Genomic DNA, 22500 nt, shown 5'->3' on the forward strand with positions numbered 1-22500 from the left:
GTCCTTGGAATCATCCAGAGAAGCAGATAAGGGTGGTACTGTGTCTCAGTGGTTGGCAATGATGAATTGAATACACAGGACCACAATGGAAACAAGCCATCAGGGCTTTTTGTTTAATCCTTTTAGCATTATTGTATAAATGTACATCTGCACTGTTTGCAAACTGTTAATAAGGTATTCAATCAATCAATCAATCAATCAATCAATCAATCAATCAATCAAAAAGCACAGTTGCTTGCTAGCTCCTCATGCATTGAAGGAGGCATGAGCTCAGTTCTGGGCTCTCCCTAGGCTGGCAGTGGGAGAGTAGTGCCCAGGATTACATAGGCAATTGACACTGGGTGAAAAAATGGGGTTTGCCACACACAGTTGCCAGTTTGCCACACAGCAAACAAGGTTGTTCACAACCCCAAAGGGACCTTTGCATGTTCCCCCCTGTGTTCATGTGGCTTTCCTCCCATGTTGGGGACATAGGCTACTCCTGGCCTTAGAGCTACAGCTGGTCCCTGGGTGCTACTCAACGTCTGCCCACTGCTCGGAATGGGTCACATGCTGTTAACCCATTAAGACCTGAGGCCGATTCTAAAAATGTTTTTGAAATCCTAAAAATATGAAAAATAAATAAATATATATAATATTTTGTTCCAGGGACCCCCAGAAGCAAAGATTTGAGTTACAAATGTTCGCTTTAAAATATATATATATTCAAATATTTGCACAAATGTTCACAATTTAAAATAAATAGCAGATCTACAAGCTCATCGCGTTTTGAGCTTGTATATCTGCTATTTTTGAAAAGCCAAAGAAATCTAAAATGACACAGATGCGTTCCCAGTCTTAATGGGTTAAACAGAAATAAGCATTTAACCATACACTATATCGTCGGTGTCCAGGACGAACCAGCTAACACCATTTTCATCTTTTTTTTTTTTTTTTCATAAATCAACGCTATTGAACACCCTTTATGTCTGTGTAAAAAAATCAAAACATTTGAACCAAAGAAAAGTATTAAAAAGCGCCTCTGACGAAAACTCCCAACTCCATTGGATCCTCATACTGTCCGTCAAAAACAAACAACTCCCCCCTCTCCTCTCCAGTGCTGCCTTTTCACAGCATGAGTAGCAGTGAACAAAGAGGAGGAACACGTAAACAAGCTCCCCGTAGTCTGTTAAAACTATGCAGTGTACCTGTTTATCAAACTTAGCACTGACGCTAATGTTATGAAAACAAGTAATTATATTTCTAAAATCTATGAAGCGTTTAATGAGGAGAGCAATGTGACAAGAAGAAAGACGTTCATAGCATTTCTGCCGCGCTAGTTCTACTACCTCTTTGCAGAAGTTATTGTAATATTTAAGGTCCTGTTTATTATTGTAGGCCTATATAATAAGTGTCATGAAGCATCAGGGCATTAATTCACACGCTGTTGTGATGGATTGTGAGCTTGGAGATCCATTGTTAGCTTTTAGGAATTTCTACCCTTTTGAAACCTCTCCCTCAGCAGCGAGTGGAGCTATTGTTGTTTGGACACCTAACTCCATTTCAGCTTGATTTCTGTTCGTCTGAAACTACTAACTCCACTTGCGCTGGGTAAAGTGTTGATTTACCCGCGATTTGGTTAAAGTGTTGATAATACAATGACACATGCAAGTATATGACAATATATAAAGTCACTATACCAACTTTGATGAGGCAGTATTGCTTTGTTTTAAAAATATAAGGTTTTCTTCATTTCCTGAAAAATGTATCTTTTGTTTTTTCGTTTCCTGAACAATGAGCGTTTTGGAGTTAGCAGGTTCGCACTGGACAGCAGAGATATACAGTATATATATTTATATATATATGTGTCTGTGTGCAATATACTGTATTGCCCCATCCCTGAAGATGAAAGTGTTTTCAGCCTGCCTCAGAGGTTGCATGAGATGGCTGCATGACACAAAGTAACGAGTTGTGGGCCCTAAGGGTGGAGCACGAGATGAAGCTTCACGGAGCGGATATGAGGATGATTGTATCGATGTGTGGCGTGTCACTGAGGGAGGGAAAGACCAGCATAGAACTGACTGAGACAGAGGATGGGAGTGAAGGCGATAGTGGATGTGATGAGGAGAGGCAGACTGAGTTGTTATGGAAGGAAGCAAATAAGTGGGTGAAGAAAGTAATGTTGATGAACTTCGATGCGACGACGAGACCCATTGGCTGGCCAAAGAATGTTGGCTGACATAAGAGCACTCGGCATGAAAATTGCAGATCTACAAGCTCACAACACGTCGCATCATGATGAGTTGTGAGATTGTCGATCTGGTATTTTTGATGCACGATACCGTCATAAGAGTGTGCATTGGCCTGGGCCGCAGCGTGGCGGTCCAGGCACCCTAGGCTGCAATGCCAGCCTGACAGTGCGTCGCGGGTTCGACTCCCTATCCCGACGACCTTTGCTGCGTGTCACCCCCCGTCTCTCTCCCCATTTCCTGTCAGCCTACTGTTATCTATCAATAAATGCAAAAAGCCCAAAAATATATCTTAAAAAAATAAATAAGTGTGCATTAACCTGAACCTGAACCATTCTTTAATTTGATATAGAAAAGATAATATAAATAAAAGACATTATATAATCATGATAATACATTATTTGTGTGGAATCTCATTTTGTTAAAATATTCATGAGAAAATCGTATTGTGTATAGTATCATGAATCATATCGTGGGTTTGAGTTGGGTTCATTCTTACATCCCTATGTCAAGCAGGTCCTTCACTCTGTGCTTGGTAAAGTCGGAGTACAGGTAAGTTGCAGGTGGTCACAAGTGCATTGTGGAACAACCGCTGAGTGTACGGGGGAAGGACTAAATGAGACCAAGTTCACGTCAATGAGACGGCAGTTGTCAACATCCACCAGAAGGCCCATGGTGCTCAGAAACTCACAAGTGAACAGGGGTTTTGTCACAGTCATCAAAGCAAAGTTGTAGGTGAAACATGGCCTGTTGATACTGTACATAGGCTTTCCCGCCATCCAGCTGCTGTTGGTGCCATCAAGAAAGAGTGTCCTTACTATTAATGAAGAATAGGCACTCTGAGTGGGCAACAACCTTGGCGTTCACCAAGCTCCTGCTCCTCGCCTCTTCCATGCCACCGAAACTGCATGGTGGGCGACAAGATTTGGCTTTCCTGCCAAAACGTGTGATAAAAGCACAGCCCCTCTGTGGGTTTGATGCGGAGCTGTAGATGTGGGCCGGGAAGTGGCTTTGTTGCCTCGCTTAATGGAGGTAGCAAAATGTGCAAACACAGAACTTCCCTCTGTGGTAAAGTGAAACTCGTCAGCACCTTTAGCCAAAACACTAAAGTCTGTAAGCGTTGGCCAGGGCTGACCAGACATGTTCACAGGCAGTTGTTATAGAAACAGCTCTCTGAAGATCAAACATGGTTTAATGTTGCCCAAAAGTACTGGCATGTGGTCTATCAATTCAGATGGTTCAGCCTCACTGAGACTGGCCAGAGAGCGAAATTGTCAGGCACGCTTGCCTCAGTTAAGCCAAACGTCTTCAAGAAATAAGTCTTTAATGTAGTGTAAGTGAATTTGTCATGGCCTGTGGGATCTGTAAGCAAATTCAGCACTCTGGCCGTGGTGCAGCTATTGAGTGAAGCGATGATATGGTACTTTGTGTCAACCACACTGATATCCCTCAGAAGAAACTGAGCCTGTTGTTGGAAATGGAAATCTCATTAGGACTGTGGATCATACCAACAGTGTGGGTAAAGTTGGCTCTGAAGCCATTCTGTGAACTGTCGAAGGTCACCGTTTACTTCTCTGTGTTTTGGCTCCTCTGCCACCTGGATAAACTCCAGTGTGTCCTCAGATGTGAATTTTACCACATCCTATGCAACATCCACACGTTTGGTGGCTGAGTTTCATCCATGTACGACTTGTTGCAGTGTGTTTCTAATGCAGTGAGGTCACTCATGGTGACACTCAGCTGCGCTGATCGGTCAGCTGCCGTAGAACCCCTAGGGAAGATAGAGAAGCTGACCAGTCAGTGCAAGCTTATCACCCTCTCTCTGTCCTTTTATCCTCACCCAGTACAAATAAAGGCTGGGTATGTAGTGACAATCAATCAATAAATCTATACATAAATACATAAATAAGATAAGTGTGTGTGTATGTATATATATACTGTACACACACGCACGCACGCACGGACGGACGGACGCACGCGCGAACGGACGGACGCACGCGCGCACACAGTGCAAAGATCTCTTTTTTGGGATAAACCCACTGTCATCTTGCCTCTATCTGCTTGTTCATCTCTCTCTCTCCCTCTCCCTCCCCCATCTCTCTCACCCCATAGTGTTTGTCACCAGAATGAAGATTTGTAGTGCAGATTATAGACTGCAGAATAATAATGTGGGTGTCTTTCTCTCTCTCACACACACACACACACACACACACACACACACACACACACACACACACACACACACACACACACACACACACACACACACACACACACACACACACACACACACAATCTATAATCTGCCACTGCCACACTATGTGTGTGTGTATGTGTGTGTGTGTGTGTGTGTGTGTGTGTGTGTGTGTGTGTCTGTGCGTGTGCGTGCGCGCGTGCGCATGTTTAATTGGTGGCTAGCTGGTGCAGCTGTCTTTTAGCCCATGCAGGCATCTGTTACACAGGCCCTCCCCCTTCTGCTTAGAATAGATGGGACACGCACACGCGTGCGTACAGACACACACACACACACACACACACACACACACACACACACACACACACACACACACACACACACACACACACACACACACACACACACACACACACACACACACACACACACACACACACACACACACACACACACACAGACACACACACACACACACACACACACACACACATAGACACGTACATAGACTGGTTAATTTTGACCAATATCAGTCTACTGTGTACATCATACCAGTCCTGCAAGTATCTGTCTACATATCACAGTCACCAATCCACCTACAGAGTGCCTTGCTCAAGGCCCTCACATTGCTATATGGGGAGTGAACTTGGGACATGTTTGTAACTGAAATGTAAATTTAACCATAAGGTTCCTTTCTCTTCATTGTTAACAGTGTGCCTGCGGGAGTACCTTCCACTTTGAATGATGGTGTGTGTGTGTGTGTGTGTGTGTGTGTGTGTGTGTGTGTGTGTGTGTGTGTGTGTGTGTGTGTGTGTGTGTGTGTGTGTGTGTGTGTGTGTGTGTGTGCGTGCATGCGTTAACCCACAGTCTAACAGCTGTACAGTCTAAATTCAGTCACAGACTGACTGCAAATCAATGTGTGTGTTTATGGATGGGTTTGAACCTATGTTTAAATTGTTTGTGTGTGTGGGTTTGAAGTGTGTGTGTGTTTGAACAGTGTCTATGTAGGCCGTTTTCTAAAAATGTTATGAATCACTTGAACTTGAACATAAAGTTAGTGATGAGGCTGATGGAGAACACACATGACACATCAGCCCAAAAGTAATTTACCATATATAAATGACAATGTTAAAAATGTGGTATATAAGCCATATTAAAAAAAGTAGCAGATCTCCAAGTTTACAACACATCGCGTTGAGAGCTTTTAGTATCTGCTATTTTTGAAAATATTTGAATGTTTTCTCATGCCAAAAACAGGGATGCCAGGTGTTAAAATCTGGACACATAGGCTGCATAACTGCCAATACCGTCATCAAAAAAGTAAAATAATAGCCGATATAACGGCCACACTGATCTCTCACTATGGCTCTAGTCTATACTTTAGCCAGACCAAGATATTGGTCTGAGTATGTTACATACAGTACCATTTTCCGTGTGTGTGTGTGAGTGTGAAAGAGAGAGAGAGAGTCTATAGTCAGATTAGTGCTCCTATAATATCTCAGATTGCTGCATCACAAACATCAGATTAACACAGATTACTAAATGGACGCTTGTATGTGTGCATGTCTGTACGCAACTGCACATGTTTAATGGGGATTAGCATGTCCTATTTAAGGTTTGATCTTAATATTGCATTTTTTTTCCAGAACACTTTTGAATTTGGTGAAACAAACAATCATCTCTTCATACCTGTACCAAAAAAAAAAAAAATCCATTGTGTTTATAAACTTCTCAATCAAACTATGTTCTCTTAAATTGCTATTTCACTTTAAAACACAGGCCTTTTCTTACAATGCGGCAGTCTGAATCATCCGCAAAAGTCATTCAACATACTGCAGGTTCCCCATGGGCCCCAGTCCAACTGCACTGTACACTGCCTGTTACGCCACTGTAAACCACAGCTAAAATTGTTAGTTAATTAACCAATTATTGTTAGTATTAGTGTCCCACCATACCATCTGACTGACTGATCAGAGGAATTTCTAAAATTCTTGTCTGGGAACTGAACTGGAGTCAATGATAACAGTCACAAGTGAGTGTAAATGTGTTATTATATTATTATTATTTTTCCTGATTATCAGCACATTTCAAATTAAAACACGGGCTGTAGCAGACCAGCATGTAAACTTGCTGGTCTGCTAGAAAATAAAAATAAAGATTCAGGCAAAACTTACTCGTGCAGCTTAGAAAAGAATGTCTCCATTGTAACCTAACATTTTCTCATTATCATCAGAACATGCAAGCACAGAAAGATATTTTGGTTTGGTTCAGGCAGCATCACTCATGTTTATTTCTCTTTTTGACGGCTCCATTACAACCAACAACCAACCCACAGTGCACAGACTGCACACAAACACTGAAAGTGAAGCACTCAGGCATTATTTTTATAGATGCCCAGTTTTGGTCTCGTCCTCACTATGAAAATCGTTACAGTGCCGATGATGAATGCTGCCTAGTGCCTAGAAAGCAATTTAGTTGGTATGACACCCAGGAGCCAAACAAAAGTTTTTCTGTTCGTTCGTTCATTCTTTTTTTTTTCTTTTTTTACAAAACTCTCCAATAGTACATGCTGTTTGGCAACTGACAGGTTTGACATTTGTCAATTGCAGTAGAAGTAAGTTCCAGGGATTGTGACAGTTGCAAATGCTTGCAATTTAAGACACATTGTTAGAATGCTTTAGGCTGTACAGTATACTGGATGGCCGCTGCCTCAAAAGTAGACCAGTATACAATGTACATGATGTGACACAACAGCACCATTTCTGGCTATGAGCCAGCCTGGTGAACTGAGTGAAACTAATTATGAAGAGCATGAAAGTTGCATGCATGTAAAACACATGCTGCTTTTTAAAAATGGAACGTATTGAACTGCGGATGCTGTCCAAAAACAGAGACCAATGGCTGCATTCCATCTGAAGAACTTGCAGTGTTAACCCATTAAGACCTGAGGCCGATTCTACAAATGCCTTCTAAATCAGGTGTTCTCACACTTTCAGCATCTTTCAAAAATGTCCAAAAATAGCTGATGTACAAGCTTGCAGCGTGGCACAAAGTGACGCGCTGTGAACTTGTATATCTGCTATTTTTAATAAATAGACTAAAATGACAGAGATGCTTTCCTGGTAAGACATTCATCGTGTGCATGTTTGCATCGGTGTATATTATAATTATGGCACTGCCTCAGGTAGAGCAGCCGTCTTGGAATCAGAAGGTTTCCGGTTCGATCCCCAGTTCCTTCTGGCTTTGTGTCGAAGTGGCCTTGAGCCAAATACTGAACACATGTAGTGCACATTCTAAAGTGCTTTGGATTAAGGCCTATATAATTGCACCATAATGTTTTTTTTTTAACTGTAAGTACATAAGTCAGTCAGATGTAAATATGGTGGGTCACAAAAAATTTGAATACATCAAACTGCCACTAAATCAGGGCAGAGAAACATGGGTTTGCATGCAATGGCTGTGTTACGTCCCCTCCATTTGTTTGCCCATTGTCTTGGATTACAAAAGAATAAATCTAAAAACACAACGCCAACAACAATTTGGTTCGATGCCGCAAACATTTGTCGATGTGTAACAATGTTCTGATCATTATTCAATATAATATATTGATATTTATGACATCCCTAGTTGTGATGGATGTTGTGTGTGTGTCATTGTTAGCCATGCCTGCTGTCCTCTGACTGTGGTAATGAATGGTCCATTGTTGGGCCAACACAGAAACACACACACTGCCGCTGGGCTCCAGTTGAATGAGACACATACCATGTTCTCCTGACGTCACACGTTTGATTCCGGCTTGTGACCTTTGTCACATGGCATCCTTTCCTCTCTCTGTCTTTCTCTCTGTTTTGTCTCTTCCGGGAAGAGTCAAGACAGAGAGAGTCTTCCCATACCGCCCCCCCCCCCTCTCTCTCATCCTCCCTGCGTCTCTTGACTACTGTCTAAAGAACTAATGTCAAACTTATTAACTAGCTAGGTTGTATGACAGTGAAGCTGTATTCAGATCAGGCAGATAAAATAATGAGTTGTCAATAATGATAGAACTTCTTAGTACTATGGGATGTCAGAACACTGGAGCTTCACATGACTTCCTGGTATTTACACAGAGTTATGAATGGGTGTGTGTGTGTGTGTGTGTGTGTGTGTGTGTGTGTGTGTGTGTGTGTGTGTGTGTGTGTGTGTGTGTGTGTGTGTGTGTGTGTGTGTGTGTGTGTGTGTGTGTGTGTGTGTGTGTGTGTGTGTGTGTGTGTGTGTGTGTGTGTGTGAGCTCTACAGAGGAAGTAATGGCGTAGCTGGGGATCAGGAGGTTTTGGGCACAGACACAGTGGAACTATTGACCACACACACTGTATGCAGTGAGTAAGACATTGTAATCAAACTACTGACAGAACAGAGAGGTCGAGAGATTGAGGGAGAGATGTGAAGGGGGAAGGGTGAGGAGAGGAAGAGAGTATATCCAAACCACTATTAATACCGCATCAATACCTATGTGATATTATATCAATCAATACTCTGTCTGTACCGTATCTGCACCATATCAATATTGTATCCATACTCTATCAATATGTTTTCAACAATGGATCAATACTCTTTACATTCAGTGCCAAAAATGTAATATTACGTTTTTGCAAATACACCCTTTGAGTGCCATAAACGTATCCGCCCCAATGATGGGATCTTGAGAAAAAGGTCCATATCTCCATATCTTTTTACAGTGGTCAAAACAAGCCATTTTCGACGGGCGATCTCTCTGCAATGGCGGATCACGGTAAAAATGTTATTGTTCCAGTTGTTAGACGGGACCCTTGGCCATCGCCCAGACACCCTTTGTTTACTCGTTGGACCCGGATGTACTTCTACAGCTCTAAAAAGATCGCCAATAAACTGCAAAAAAACGCTGGCACTGGCTGTACCCTGTTTTTAAAAACCTCTAGCACTTAATGTGTTAATAACCCCCTGTATCAATACTGTATTGATATAGTGTCAATTCCCTATCAATACAATATCAATATGTTACCTACACTGTATCAATGCTCCGTCAAAAAAGTGTTTCTCAACAATTTGCTGTGATGGGAAAAGAAACTTGACCTCCTCCAATTCAGCACAACAGCATATCTGAATCAAAAATGGGCATGTTTGGGCATTTCTCTGTAGACATGCACACGTGGGAATGTTGGTGGTTATCCACGGTTAACCTTAGCATGACCTCCTATTTATAGATATAATAACATTTCAGTGCACATCACGAGCCTTGGACACACCAACTGCATCATTGAGTTGTATGTTGTGCAACCAACATACTTGACTGAAGCGAGCAGACAGAGCCTTCAAGGTGAACAGCATTCAAATAAAGTTAGTCATCTATCATCTGTTTTTTCTTGAAATGTTTTCCACTTTCCTTGGAAGTTTCCTAGTTCTCTTTATCTATTTGTTTATTTTCAAAGCCAAGCTCTTCAAAACGAAAGTGAAACTTAATTGGGATTTATATGGAATAGCTACAAAGCCACCTATCCCCCGCCTTTAATGTTAATATTATATTTCGTGGCAGCTTTCTATCCTGCACCCTACGAGTACGGTGGGTAGCCTCGCTTTGGTAGAAAAAAGCAGTGCGTGTCCCATAGAACCAAACACTTCAACAACTAATTCATGTGCATCCAATCTGAGAACTGCTGAAGGTCCCTTTGAAACACAGAGAGAGCATGTAGAACTGCTAAAGCAGCACAGTATTGTACGAGGAACAATTAAATGTAATATTTAAATAATTAATATGATTTTTGTATAATTTATTTTACATTTTCGGGTAATGAGTCCTAAACGGAGAGCGAATTATTATTTTCATGTTTGTGTTCATAGTTAACCGTGTATCCACCCCCATTCTTAATCTGAACCTGTTCATTAACATAATAACAACAATCCGATCCTGATCCACCTACCCAACCAACAAAGATCATGCAGTGAGGACTTCAGTCACATTTCTCAATCTTCTAAAGCATTGCAGTGTTCTTAACCCACTAGACCGGGAAAGCATCTGTCATTTTAGATTTTAACCACTTTAACAATGATCTTATACTTTGGCTATTGAAAAAAAGCAGATGTACAAGCTCATAGCGTGGCACCGAGCGCCGCACTATGAGCTTGTAGATCTGCTATTTTCAGAAAAATCATGAACATTTGTGCAAATGTTTGAATATATATATATATATTTTTTAAAGCGAACATTTGTAACTCAAATCTTTGCTTCTGGCCTGGACCACTGGTGTAGCGGTCCAGGCACCTAGGTTCAGTGTAGCCTGACAGCGTAGCCTGACACCATAGTATAAAATAATGGTTAAAGTGGTTACACAGATGCATTCCCGGTTTTAATGGGTTAATTGTCCAGAAGTCTATAGATTCTTCTGTTCAACCACTTAAAACCCTATACTTTGTTGACCGGTTTCCCCTAGGTGTCAGTCTATGTACCCTCCTTTTTTCCCTCTACACCAAATCACTTCGCTGAAAATCTGACACGTTGTGAGCTTGTAGATCTGCTATTTCCCCGAATGGGGGTCTATTTTTTTGCCGTATGTTATGACATGCCCAGGATAGGGACACTTGGGTTCAAGCGTTTAAGTCTGAAAATGATCAACACAAGAATATTAAAATACATTATTGCTAAAGTACACACACACACACACACACACACACACACACACACACACACACACACACACACACACACACACACACACACACACACACACACACACACACACACACACACACACACACACACACACACACACACACACACACCCATTCATCTATATAGTTGTAAATAATTTAGTTACTGAAATATGAAATACAAAAACAGCATGGTGTTGTTGTTTCCTACTGACATTCAACATTTACAGCACGGCAAAGCGCTAGAATTAGACATTCAACTAAAACACAAGAGCAGCTAATTAATTCTAGACCAGTAACCTGAAAAGAAACAAAACTAAATGTATTACTTTTCAGGATTCAAATAAAAAAATAGCAAAAGTAGCAGATCTGTAAGCTCAAAATCTTGTACAGTATATCTGCTACTTTTGATGCTTTTGTATGACACTGTAGTGTGATCAAGTAGGGCCTTAATTTACAAAAAAACAAAACACTAAACGTTTTCCAGAATGTGGAGATTAGAGGTTTCTGCCCAGCGATATGTAATTGATCCACGACACGTTAACAGATTCTAATTTCATTCTTGGAATTAACCAATCAGAGAAGACTTTAAAAAAAGATTGTTGTATGCATATTGACAAGTAAAAGTCAATCTTGAATGAATGGTTGTGACTGTATGAGGGGTGCTACTGACCATAAGGGTTCATCTGGCCCCTGGAAATGTGCTTATTCAGCACCATGGAGAGAGGCGTGAAACCATATGTACATCCAGTAGCCTATATAACCTGTCCTATGTACATACCGGTATATGCAAACTATGAAAAAAATGATTCAACATTTGCCAACCTGTATCATTTGCTGAAATTATGCTGGGCAAGTGCAGCTTGGGTGTGTTTTTGGATAAAAGTGGGTGCAAAAACAAATTGCGCCAAGTTGGGCCACAAAAAGACGGCTCTGTAGAAAATCATAATCTGGCAGGAGTGATCTCTGCAGGATCAGGGTTTTAAAAATAACAGGCAGAACACCAGTAATGAGTACGAGGATCAGAGACATAGTGGACACTAAATATTCTTCTGATCATGTAGATATTATTGAACAACGACGTGACGGAACCAGAATGGAGATGAGAGAAGAGGAGTAGAAGGAGGAGAAGAGATGAATAATGGAGAAAGCTCTACTACCAGTATATATCTGTGATAAAGATATGTGATTTGATAATTTATGATGAAAAATACATTGTCCATAAAATTGGCCCATATGGTAGATTTGATTGTGTGTGCACATGCGTGCATGAGTGACCTGGTGCGTAGGTCAGCTGACAATGAATTATTGTTTATTCAGCTGAGCTCATTGACCTCTGATCACTGATCAATACAGACAGCGGGATCATTTATTTGCCTGCTACCAATGGCTCATTAATGCCACAGGAAGCAGCTCATTATCTGTAAGGTGGTCTCCAGGTGTGCGATCTCCCAGCAGACCTTGGGAGCAGATGGTTGAATGAATTAGAAAAGATGTGTTTACTACTACCTACTATCTTACTCTCCTATACTGTCTTAGCTATCTTGCTATCATCTGAGTCTCCCTGTCTCAGCTTTCCTGCTATCTGACTCCCCTACACTCTCAGCCATCTACTATTTGACTCTCCTACATGCTAAGCTATCCTACACTATCAAACACTCATACGCTGTCTCAGCTATCTACCCCTTTCCCACTCGCATGTAAAGCCAGCAGCGATTTTGATTGCTGGCATTTTTCGTACCTTTGCTTCGTACCTTTTTCGTACCAGTTGGATGAACACGCTATTGTTCAATGAACAAAATGCTTCATAAAAACAATGTTGGGGTAAGATATTCATGGAAGAAGCTGACTCACACTGTCTCAGCTATCCTAATATCTGACTTACACTGTCTAAGCTATCCTACTACTATGTCTATCCTACACGTCTTCCTGTGCTTTGTAAAAAGGGCCAATAATGGCGACAAGAGATGAGACGAGGAAAAGGAAAGGTTGAAGATGGAGAAGAGCATTTGAAGGAGTATAAGAGGAGTTGCAGTAGAAGTGTCAGTTAGCACGTTCTTAAACCTATGAATCGTATTTTGAGATTAAAGTCAGGTTAACTTTTTCAGATTATCCATAACATAATCTCAGATTTAGATCCCCCAAGGCTTCTAATTGGCAGATGACATCATCTGCTGACTCAGGGCATTATCCTGGTTTAGCAACTGGTCACCTCATACAGAGTTCTCCTGTGATGTCATCAGGAGGACACTTATTCCATTTTGTGTTAAAAACGCATGCTCTGATAAGGGATACTGGAAATTATGAGGTAACCAAGATGGTTCATATAGCCCACTGTACTTCCTATACAGTATGAGAACAGTATGAGAACAGTATGAGACCTGTGCTCCTCGGAGCACAGGTCTCCGCCAGTACTGTTCCTGATTAATCCTGTCTTACCTATTTATATTACATATTGTCACGTGTCACTTGACCAATGTTAGCTTTGCTGATGGAACTCACTTCAAATATAAATGATTTTTTGAAGTGACATACCTATTGGTCAAGCTTCACGTGACCTATATTGTCACGTGAAGCTTGACCAATGTTAGCTTGGCGGACACACGGAAGGACGGAGACGAAAACATACTCTCCACCTCTGGCGGAGACAATAAGATGGTTTATTTATATATACATCTACATAGGTTTTCAAAATATCTAATTAACTACTGACTGTAGTACTACTGCTCCTCCGCCGCAGGACTTGTCCCCACACTCCTGATGCACTCAAAGTCATGTATTTTAATGACAGCAGTATTTCATAAACATTGTGATTAATGATCCATACAAAGAGGATGTGACACCACCTTTATTGTTTTAATAAATGGACCAACGACAGCAATTGCACTGCTCAACCTGGCAAACCGCAGCAGCAGGTGTAATGCATGCTGGGCCCAAGACGCCTGCCATTGGTTCACTATGTGGAGGCGTTGGCCCAGTGGTAGCGTGGTCGTCTGGGAACCAGGCGGTTCTCCTGGCATCGCATCCTGCCATCGTGTCAAAGTGTCCTTGAGCAAGACACGGAACGCCTAACTCCTTCCGACAGGCAGGTTGATGCCTTGCATGGTTGCCTGATGCCTGAGCATCCGCCGTCTGTGTGTGAATGTGTGTGTATGAATGGTGAATAAATGTGTGTGTTGATGAATGAATGTGATGTTTGGAAGACTAGAAAAGCATTTACCAGTGCAACTGGAACGCCGCTGAGTAGTGGCTGTGATCCATATCGTATCTGTTCCAGCCTTTGGAACACCCAGCTCCACAGTCCAGGAAAATTTGCAACTGATTACCATGATTACTGCTATTAAAACACAGACAGAATACAGTTGTGATGGATTCTGGGTAAATACAGTTCGGATTCTGGATCCTTTGTGTGTGTGTGTGTGTGTGTGTGTGTGTGTGTGTGTGTGTGTGTGTGTGTGTGTGTGTGTGTGTGTGTGTGTGTGTGTGTGTGTGTGTGTGTGTGCGTGTGCGTGAGCGCCAGCGAGACAGAGAGTGTGTGATGCCTCGTTCTGCCAGTAGCTAACAAACCAACTATTGTTAACTGTCCTCTCTCTCATTATATAACAGTTCTTTTCTTTTTATTAAACTTTTGGACTTGAACCCGCGATCTCAGCACGCTTTCCGTGCCACCCGCTCATCTGTCCATCTTCCTCTCTCCCCCTTTCTCTCCCCCCGTCTCTCTCTCTCCAGAGTGTACCAATTAAACACACAATATTATTATTATTAATGTCTTTTTTTTTACTATCTAACTATATAAATGCCGAGCAACTTCCGCACCCTCGGTGGTGACACCCCACAGCTCTGTTATCGAATAAACAACGCACCGCCAGACCACATGTCGCCTACTGACTCGCCACGGCCGCCGCGCTGAATTTACGCCTCGCGTAGGGGACATCTCACTGCTCACTACACCGTTTCCACCGCGCAACATAATTAATTCTACTCACCAAATGTCGGACAAAACGGAAGGGGAGCCAGCTTCGTACCGTTTACCGTGCGCACCACCTCATCACCACAACAGCTGCCAGCCGCTGCGGGTTTTTTTTCCTTTTTTTCAAAACTTTTTTTTTGGTCACCATTTTCTCCAGGCACCATTTCTGGTGTAACGTCGGGTGTTTCTTTTCACCAGCCAATCACCTTTCACGTTGCCACGTCCGTTGCCACGTCGCGCTGACGTACGCTAAACAAGCGCTGCCGTGCGCACAATGCAAACGAGCCCAAAGGCGCGCAAAAATAAGCCGACCATTGCTTACACACAAAGTCAGACCTGGCAACGCAGCCTACGCCAATCATGTGTGAGAGATCTACAAGCTATGGGGCAGAGACGCCACCGTATCTTAGCAACAACTACAGCGCTCACTCTCATTGGTCGTGTCACGCTAACAGCAGTCTCCAGACAATGGCATCGCAGACAGCTTGCTGTTACTGCTGTAGCCATCACAGGCAGTTGCAGCACGACGGACAGGGCGCTGTGATAGCTGCCATGTCGCTAACGCTAACCTGGTTGTCATGCCTGCAGCGCCTGTGCAATCACTTTGTCAACAATGCACGTTCGTGTGGTGAATGTCTATATTGCTGCTCAGTTCGTCCATTGTAGATGGTGTATGTTTGTGTGTGTCTTCTGGAGAACTATGTAGCTCAGTGGTGAGCTGTGGATTTTTGAACTAAGGGTACTGTATTTTATGACGTCACGTGCGCGCGCACGTGCGCAGGCATGTGCACATAGCCACTTACTAATACTGTATTCAACATGTGATTATTAATGTATTTATATTTCTTATTATTTTGTTGCATTGTTAATTTGTTGTTTTTATTTTTGTTTCAATTAATCAATTATTTTATTTTCCTTTTAGTTTTATATAAAATCCCTTTACATAGACTCACCCACACATAAGCAGTTAAAATAATCAGACACCTTGTCTTTGTCTTGTCTCAGAGAACTGGGTGCTCTGCTAAGCAATCCCCCTCACACTCTGCAGTGCACATGCAATTCAAGTCCATGGCTTTTCTCCAGTAGCCTAATGTTATGCAAAGCAGCCAGGTAGACGCTATTGAGAATGTCTCGCCACTGACGGCGCGAACCTTCAGAGGCTATTGTTTAAACTTTAAGGTGTTAACGACCGCCGCTGACGGTGAGTGCATGTGGAGCACGCGCGAGCCCCCAGCCCCCACAGTCTCAGAACTAAGGATACGCCGTACCCGCCCGTACCCCCTAGAGCTCAACCCTGATGTAGCTCCACAGCAACTACAGTAACTAACGTAATGGCAGGACCGCCCCGTGCAACGCATGTTAGGCTGCATTATGGTCATGTAGTAATTTCAGATAATTTCGCTCCGATTAGAGCAGTGTTTATCAACCCTTTCACGCCGCCCCCCCCCCCCCCCCCAAATACACGTACTTGATCTGGGACCCCCCCATTCTGTTTGACTCCGTTCCACAAGTAAATATTGTGAAAATAGCCGATCTACAAGCTCGAAACGCCTCACGTTGACAGGCTTTGTAAGCTTGGAGATCGGCTATTTTCTACATCATTGCCTCTTTCTTACATTCTTTGCCAATGTGGCCCATGTTTTCATAGCATACTTTATTGACTACTTCTGTTGCAGAAATGGCCATTTCCTTTACTTTCGGTTTTTTATTGTCTCCGCCAGGCCGAAAGGCATGGCGCAAGACTATGTTTCAGCCCCTGTCCGTCCGTCTGTGATAGCTAATCTCTCACATCGTTGACTTGATCGCAGCAAAATAACAGCCCGATGTGGAGAGTCAGTGACAGCTGGATAAACGACGTAAAATGTGTCAAAAGGAGTCTGTACGGCTGTCGATAAATGAACACATGACGTCAGTGGGACAGGACATATTGTGTCTTTTGGACAAACAGCAGCGTGGTGCTGATGTTTGTTGTGTGAAGCAGCTTAATGTCAGAGTCTTTGTGTTGGAGCGCCTCAGTGCGGCTGCAGAGTTCATGTGCAACCTCTTCCAGAGACACACAGAGACACTAGAAACTCTGCTGGGGAAAAAAACCACTGCTGGGCATTGACTTTCCTATGGACATTGATCTACACACTGCAGGTATATCTGCTACACACACAACATCAAACTACACACTGCAGGTATGATGCCGCGTTTGCATTACAGCCAGCATGCCAGCGTAGTTCCCATATGGTTTCAAGGTGGGCTAAACCATATGGACCCCATGTCAGCAATGTCAGCGGCATCCACTTCAGTCCCAACTGCGATGCCCATGCAGGCTATAAGTAGCTTCTACCTGGCCCTTAGGTGGGCCCCAACTAGCCATGTTTATGTGGGACCAAGGCGGGTCCTAACTGGGTTTGCCCATGCAGGCTTTAACTGGGTTCTACCTGGGCCCTAGGTGTACCCTAACCAACCACAGTGCAGTGCCCATCGCTCCAATTGTTGTGACGTCAGGGCTCTCAATACTGCACATTGGTGGAGGAGGAGGGGCCGCAGGGCGCCCGCACACATCGCTGAACCAATGGTAGCCCACGGATCTTTCCTCTGTGGATTTACAATCTGCCCCTCTATGCCACATATCATCCGCACTACAGGCTCTTCACTGACCGAGCCACGGCCCCACTGAGCCTCATGACGCTACGCCACTTAAACGTGCGGCAGCATGCGCTGGGTTGCCAGGTTTGCACAGCCTGCGCCAGAAACAAGCAACCACCTTCATGAAAAAAAAAAAACACCGAAATGGTCCGCAATGTTCCAGGGGTGTCCCCGCGCGTCCCAACACTCCACAGGGGGTCAGTGGACCATCAGGGGGTCCGCGGACCCCCTGTGGACCCCCTGAAACATAACAAATATTATTTCTTCAAATTTTTTCCTTTTTCAAAAAAACTTTTCCACAGTTTCACTCCGGCGATTTGGGTCCCCCAATATACACACGGCCACGCTGGGCCCCGTGCGCGGCTGGGGTTGAGGGGGGCGTAGCCCCCCGAAACTCTAGTACTGTATATTTATGTTACATTAGCATGAGTTTGAATGTGATCTGCATCATATTGGTGCAGTTATTATAAATTATTAATGTGCTTTTGGAAATCATGTCTGTCTGTCTTGTCTGTCTGTCTAGTCTGTCTGTCTTGTTGTCTTTCTGTCTGATGGTTCGTTTCTTTCCACCTGCCACCCCCTACCTCTCTCTATCGCTTTCCCTCTCTCTCCACTCCCTCTCCTGCTCTCGCTCCATCATGCGCATTTCCTTCCAATTACTGTGTGTCACCTTTCACCCTTGGCCTCACTCAGACACACACACACAGTCGCACACACACAAACACACACACACACACACACACACACACACACACACACCTCCCCCTCATTACTCTTTCGTTTGTCTCTGTTTCCTTCACGCTCTCTGTGTTCACTGACAGCTCTTCTCTCCTCTTTGTTCTTGCGTTCCTAATTCTCTTCTCTTTTTCGACCCTCCTTATCCCCCTCTACCTTTCTCCTCCACTTCTTCCCCTTTCTATCTCCTCCACTTCTCCTTCTCCTCCTTCCACTCCTCCTTCCTACTTTACCTCCTTCACCTCCCTCTTCTACTCCTTCTCGTTCTGCCGTTCTTCTCCTTTTCCATTTACCTCCTCTTCCCCTCATTTAACTCCCTTTCCTCTTACAAGAGAACACATCAGAACATCAGACAGAAAGCGGTATAAGCAGAGTTCAGAAGGAAGGAGAGACATTAAACAATTCTCTCTGTTCCTCCTCTAAATTCATCCCCCCATCCATCCCTACACACAAACACACCCCTGCGGCTCAATTCACACATGGTAAAAACAGCCTGGGGTGTGGGCATGTGTGTGTGTGTGGGTGTGTGAGCGTGCGTGTGTGCGTGTGATTAATATTGTATGAGGTTCCTGATGAGAAGTGGACAAACACTCCCAGCTGAGCTCACTGGTGTCCTAACGCACGCACGCACGCATGCACACTCGCACACTGCACACACACATTGCCATCACACTAATTCCCATGTTTCTTTATTTTGATGTATGATGATAAGTCATTTAAAATTCATTTAGCGTTTGGTTGCAACATGATGAGACATACAAGAGATATATAATTAAGGAGAGAGAGAGAGAGAGAGAGAGAGAGAGAGAGAGAGAGAGAGAGAGAGAGAGAGAGAGAGAGAGAGAGAGAGAGAGAGAGAGAGAGAGAGAGAGAGAGAGAGAGAGAGAGAGAGAGAGAGAGAGAGGTACAAGAGATGTATATGAGAGCGAGAGAGAGAGAGAGAGGGATGGTAGAAAACCTTTGATCTTCTATCTTTCTCTCTTCACGCCTCTAACCAGCGAATAATTAAATATTAAGTAACATGACTCTGCCTAGTTTTGGGTTGAGCTTGCATATGTGTTTGTGTGTGTGTGTGTGTGTGTGTGTGTGTGTGTGTGTGTGTGTGTGCATGTGCGCGCGCGCGTGTTTGTGTGTTTCTCTCTGTGTGTGTGTGTGTGTGTGTGTGTGTGTGTGTGTGTGCGCGCGTGTGTCAAAGAGGGGAATCTCTCTACACGGTCCCCTAACCCGCCCCTCTCAATTCCCACTGGACCACTCCTCTTTTTCGCTCTCTCTCCCTCTCTCTTCAGAACAATGTTCGTTCACTATAATGGGATTACAGCCAAGCGATACGGCTGCTGCCTCTCTCTCTCTTTCCCTCTTCCTCTTTCCTTCTCTTTTTTTCTTTCTTTCTTTTCCTGACAAGTCTTCCGTTTGACAGCTGTCTGCCGGTGTGTCGTTTTATTTTGATTTTGAAGCAGGGGATTAGTCTTTGCATTGTCCTTTTTGTTGGCAGAATGAAAGGCAGAACAGGAATCATTTTCTGGGGAAAGTAAGTGTCTGTCTGCAATGGAAGTTTTATATACCCTCTGTCTGTCTGTCTGTCTGTCTGTCTGTCTGTCTGTCTGTTCATCTCTTTACCCTGTGTGTTCTCTCATCCTATCTGTCTATCTCTGACAGATGACTGTGTTAATGAACTGTTAACAGACATCTGATTGTGTTACATGTTACTTTACAATCACTGTTAAGTGTGTGTGTGTGTGTGTGTGTGTGTGTGTGTGTGTGTGTGTATGTGTATGTGTATGTGTGTGTGTGTGTGTGTGTGTGTGTGTGTGTGTTGTACATTGTTGTGTGAGTGTGTGTGAGGGGTACAATGAGTAAGAGTATTTGTGTTGTAAAACAAAGGCCTCCAGAGATAGACATTTGGAAAGCGAGAGTTGACTGTCTGGATGTTTTCATGGTTGATAATTAGTGTTGAACATCTTTGTGTTGATCGATTGATGGAATACTTGAATAGTCAGAAACAGCACGAGGTACTGCACAGCCAGACATTTAGGCTAAAAGGATAACACAAAAAAGTCCTGGGGACTTGTTTCCATTGTGGTCCTGCAACTTAAGGTTTCTGTGTTTAAGATTGATGGTTTATGTTGGTGTTGATACTGTCATGGTTGATGGTTTCTCTGTTAATTGTTTCTGTGTTGATGGTTTCATTGTTTTCTGATAGCTGTGTTACTACGTCTCTTGGAACTCATCTTCTACATTCGAGTCCGAGAAGTCTGGCCATGATACGACCACACTGAGGGGGCGTGGTCATATTGGGAAAACCTCAAACTACTGACTGTGTTTTAAAGATCAGAGGTCATGATGATTTGGGTTTGCATTTCATATCATCTAACAATAAGCTGTTGGATTAGATTTCACTTAATTGATCCCTGAGGGGAAATTCAACCGTATAATTAACACTACATGAGAGGTAGTGCTATACTGTACAATTAGATATGCGGTCGTAGGCACAAGGCTGAATGCCGCAGATCATCACAGCAGTGGCAATATCTTACGGTATAGCACAACCTCAACGCATTAATATGATTATACCACAGTTAGGTGGTTATAAGTTGTTCTAATTCACTTTTGGCCTGTGGCAAACTGATGCTAGTTAACATTGTATCTGACAGCTGGAGGCCGTTGCTAGGTTACAGGCATAATAAGGTAAACAAGGTAGAGTGATACTTTTACCACCAAAGATTTAAACGTTGTCGAGTTACAGGCAGGGTGATATTACGGTGCTGGGGCGGCACCTGTCAGCAGGGAGTGTTGGGCGGGTGGAGTAGGAGAGCGAAGGCTCTACGGAGTCTACGTCCCCCACCCCCCCCCCCCCCACCCCCTCCTCACTGGCAGGTGAGTCAGTAGGATACAACAGCAGTGACAACACACAAATGTGTGTGGGGAGGAATTAATTGTCAACTAGCTGCTGTAGATGGGAAAGGAATCGATATTGACCGAATCAATATTGGCCGACTACATTACCTATTTATCAACTAAATTTAATATATTGTTTACAGACAAGCTGCAAGAGACCCGCAACGGGTTCCCTACTTCTCCGCCGCGCCTGTGTCAGCTCTTTTATGATGTCTTTTTTTACCCTGCTGTATCTACAGTACTTTTTCCTTACAGAAGTTTGTTTCTGTCCATTCCAAGTGGTGGTGTTGTGTGACTAGTCCACGCTCAGCGATAGCCGTCTGTCAGGCTCTGTGTCTGGGCAGAGCAGACTGCTCTGTCTCGCTCATAGCACCACAGCCCCAGAGCTGCAAAAATGACACCTGTGATTTTTATAATCTTTTTAAAGATTTATTTTTGGGCTTTTTAAGCCTTTATTCGATGGGACAGTAGGCTGACAGGGAATGGGGAGTGACATGCAGCAAAGGCCGTCGGGATCGGGACTCGAACCCACGACACGCTGTCAGGCTACACTGAGCCTAGGTGCCTGGACCGCGATCTTCATAATCTTAATGAATAAGCGTAAAGGATAATGTTGGTGTGACCAAGATACTTGCAGAGAAATATTTAAAAAGAATAAATCATGGTGGGGTGTTTAATACGGTGTGGTACTTTCTCTGATGAACAGGGAGAAAAATAGCGTGCTGGTGCAGGAGGTAGAGCAGCCGCTTGGCAAATGGAAGGTTCCCTGTTCGATCCCCGGGTCCCCCTGGATTAGTGTGAAAATGTCCTTAAGCAAGACTCTGAACCTCTAATTGCTCACGATGTGCAGGTTGGTGCCGTGCATGGTTTCCTCCGCCATCGGTGTGTGTGAATGTGTGCATGAACGGATGAGTGCAATGCACATCGTAAAGCACTTTGGATTAAAAGGCACTATTTATACACGCCATTTACCACTAGCGTCAAAGTTGAGGTTTGTCTCTATAGACTTTGCATTGAGACTCGCTTCACGATCAGAACGTGCCAGCATCGTGCTGGCACGTTCAATTCACACCTCATGGCGTGAATTGGGCATTAAGCCAAAATGACCACTTGCTACACAACGTATCTCAGTCTATTTGAATTGGACACTACAGTAGATGCACCCCGTGGCGTTTCCACTA

General features: G+C 43.5%; 1 protein-coding gene across 2 annotated transcripts in view; it reads left to right on the forward strand.

Annotated features, from left to right (window-relative positions):
• plxnb3 (plexin B3) overlaps positions 1–22500 on the forward strand; it is a 105434-nt gene that overhangs the window by 23266 nt on the left and 59668 nt on the right. The window contains exon 1 of one of the 2 annotated variants that reach the window (XM_084069280.1): positions 19930–19952. The exons of the other annotated variant lie outside the window; for it this stretch is intronic. The gene's annotated coding sequence lies outside the window, so the exon portion shown is untranslated. Of the gene's footprint in view, positions 1–19929; positions 19953–22500 lie in introns of those variants that run through there. 2 annotated transcript variants of the gene reach the window in all.

Source organism: Gymnoscopelus microlampas, assembly GCF_963454915.1.
Source record: "Gymnoscopelus microlampas genome assembly, chromosome: 10".
NCBI lineage: Eukaryota > Metazoa > Chordata > Actinopteri > Myctophiformes > Myctophidae > Gymnoscopelus > Gymnoscopelus microlampas.